Source organism: Plecotus auritus (genome assembly GCF_963455305.1).
Source record: "Plecotus auritus genome assembly, chromosome: 10".
NCBI lineage: Eukaryota > Metazoa > Chordata > Mammalia > Chiroptera > Vespertilionidae > Plecotus > Plecotus auritus.
This window is the reverse complement of record NC_137785.1, coordinates 14,379,430-14,382,484: the sequence shown is the minus strand read 5'-3', so window position 1 is coordinate 14,382,484 and position 3,055 is coordinate 14,379,430. Positions and strand designations below refer to the sequence as shown.

General features: G+C 52.6%; 1 pseudogene across 1 annotated transcript; it reads right to left on the bottom strand.

Annotated features, from left to right (window-relative positions):
• Window positions 1–2,247: 2,247 nt before the first annotated feature.
• Window positions 2,248–2,790, bottom strand: LOC308235872 (PRELI domain containing protein 3B-like; annotated as a pseudogene). The gene has a single exon. The product of its transcript is annotated as a PRELI domain containing protein 3B-like (transcript).
• Window positions 2,791–3,055: the final 265 nt, after the last annotated feature.

Sequence of the window (3,055 nt, the reverse complement as noted above, 5' to 3'; positions counted from 1 at the left end):
GGGTTCATGGGAATATTTGAGGCCCAGTCGATCAGCACATGGGCTGGGGAAGGAAGTTGCGTGACTTCCACTCCCAGCTTACATCTCGCTAGCTGGGAGAGTTGGGACAGGCTACTCAGCGTCTCTGTGCCTCTTGTTCTCTGTCTGTAAAATGAAGGTAAGTTTCTGCTTTGTAGGCCGTTTGAGGGTTCAGGGAGATGATGCATGTCAGGTGCCAGGCTTAGCCCAGTGTGTGGTTGGGGGCTCACCCAGGGCGGCCTCTTGGGGTAAGTGTGTCCTTCCACAGTGTGTGCTGCCGGCTATTCATTCCATCGGCTTCATGGCGTGCCCACTGGGTGTTGTTACTATGTTTGCCATCCTATGTTTTCCTGAGTTGGAAGAGCCGTCTAGATACTTTCCGGATCTTCCGCTTCCAGGACTAGTTACAAGATTACCCCTTGGCATCCTCTCTCCAACCCTAGAGTGAACCAACATCCTCTCTCCGACTTCCGCCCCCGTGCGAGCCGAACCGGCGGGGTGCGAACCCAGGCCCTCTCCCCAGCCCTCGATTCCAGGGCTAAAGCAAGTTACCCCAGCCCTCCATTGCAGGGCTAAAGCAAGTTAGCTGCCTGGCGTCTCCCGAAGGCCTGCGTTCCTTAGCCACGCCCACAGCACTGGGACCACGCCCCGCCCCGCCCCAGTCCTGCAATCACCGCCATAAAGCCACGCCCCCCGTGAATTTCAGGTCTGGGTTGCCCTCCAGGACCCAACACGAAGGTCTTGCCAAGGGGCGTTGGCGAGGTCCGTCCTGCGCTGGGGCCCTATGAGTCTCTGGGCCTCGGGAGGGGGTTAGGCAGAGGCTGTAAAGGTCGCGGACCCAGAGACCTCTGCCCACCCCCACCCCTTTGTCTGTAAGTGACCTGTCTTTCAAAAATATCTCCAGGGACCAAAACCATCTCTTCTCGTGGGGAGACAAGAGCCGCAGGCACCACCTCTCAGCAAAGGCCACTTGTCTGCTCCCTTCACCCTCCAAGTTCTCCCCAAGCTCTGAGCTCTGCAGCGAGAATGGAAGGGTTTGGCTGCCTCGTCAGTTTGTTTGTTTTTAAAGAGGAGTGGTCAGAATTGGTAGGCTCCCTCTCCTTGCCTCAAAGTACACAACTTAAAAAGAAAAGAAAAAAAAGAAGGAAAAGAAATAGAAAATGACACTTCATCTACTAAAATGAACCAATGGACTACATACAAATATCACTCAGAGGGACGCAGCGTGCAGGTCAGGCCTCACTAAGCAGAGAGGGGAAGGGTGGCTCAGGGGAGGGGAGGAGGGGGCTTCCGGATTTCTTTTGTTTGTTTTGTTTTGTTCTCTTTCTCTCCCTGGGTCTCTGTCTGCCACCCTCTGGGTATCATTTGTGTTCTTCCCCCCCCCCCCCCCACCATCCCAACCCCCTCTCTCTGGCTCTCTGTCCCTTTCTCTCTTCGTTCCTGTCCCTTCGTCTCTCTGAGTTCTCCTCTCATTCTCTCTGGCCTCTGCCCATTTCTGTCTTGCATTTCTCTTTCTGTCTCTGTCATCTCTTTGGACTTTTGGCCATGCCCCCTTCTCAGTCCTCCAACCCAGGGCTAAAGACTATTAACCCATCTTTCTCCTCATCGACTCCCCCTCTTTTCATCACACGGCCCCATTCTGCATCGCTGGGGCGGACCATGGGACTAGGGTTTTTGAAAGGAAGATGGGCAGAGGTGACCTGTGTCACTTCTGGGCTGACAGAAGCAAGGAAGGCTTCCTCTCCCCCTTCCGCCTCCTGGTACTGGTGATAGCGGAACCAACACATGAATGTTGCCTGCTTTAGACCCACATTGCATCATTGTCTTAAGCCACGGAGATGCCAGGGTTTATTGGTTACAGCAGCTGATGTCACCTCACCTAATACCACACCCAACATACATTCCCATACAGAAAGCTGACAAGACCTCAACACTAAAATCCCCAAACCTTAGAAATAAATAAAATAAAATTCCCAAACCTTCAACTCACATCCACCGCCAACCTGCATTAGTCCTAACTAACCCAGAACCTTAACCCAACCCGCATTCTCCCCCCTCCCGCTTTTATTTTATACAGAAGCCCTGTATTTCTTTGTTTTGATCAAGTCATATAGCCTTCAGCTTCTTAAAAAAAATCTACCTAAAATGCAGTGGTATTTTAAAATAACAAATAAATATAATGCCCACTAGGAGAGATCTGGGGGAGTGGGTGCTGTGTACCAACTTCCATCATTTCTCTACAAATGCCGCCGCCGCCAGGGGGGTCCTTACGCTCCCTCTTGCCGGAGCCGTGGATTCTTCAATCTTCGCATTTACTCGTCGTCTGACCCAGCCCACCGCTGCTCGGCCTTTGTTAGCATTTGAGGGTATCACACCTGCCACCAGCCCTTCGAGATCACTACTGAGACTGACTCCTTTCACAGCGATTACGGCCTCTTGAGTGTTTTCTGCTTCCAGAGGATGTGGTTTATGTATGTCTCTCACCTACTGAACCCATATTTGTCGTAAATGAAATATGCGTGGATTTGAGGTCCACGGTTTTCTCTATAGGATCAACCACAGAATGTCCTTGCCTGTATGTTTTGGATCTTGCTGCGCCACGGAAGGTGGTCCCCGCTCCGAGGTGCCACTCTCCAGAAAGATGGATATGCCTGTCCAGGGCCTCCACCCCGACCACGCTTGCGTTCAGAGGGTTCGGTGTTTCCACATTGCAGCTGTTGTCACCGTTTCCCACGGGTGGTCAGCGATGGGCTTCTAAGTCCAGGTCTTCATGGTGCCGGGGGCCCATGCAGTGTCCGCGCATCAAAGAGAGGCGAAGAGGCCACACAGGCCCCCGCCCCGCCCTCCAACCTCCCCAGCCCACATCCTGACAAAAGCTGGGTCAACCCTTAAAGGTAATCCTACCTCGTCTTAACCCTACCTGTGGCCTAACCTGACTCTGACCTCAGCTACACTGAGTGGCCAGATTATTATGCATTCAGAGATCACAATAATCTGGCCACTCAGTGCATATCCCTAGCCCTATCTCTATTATAAA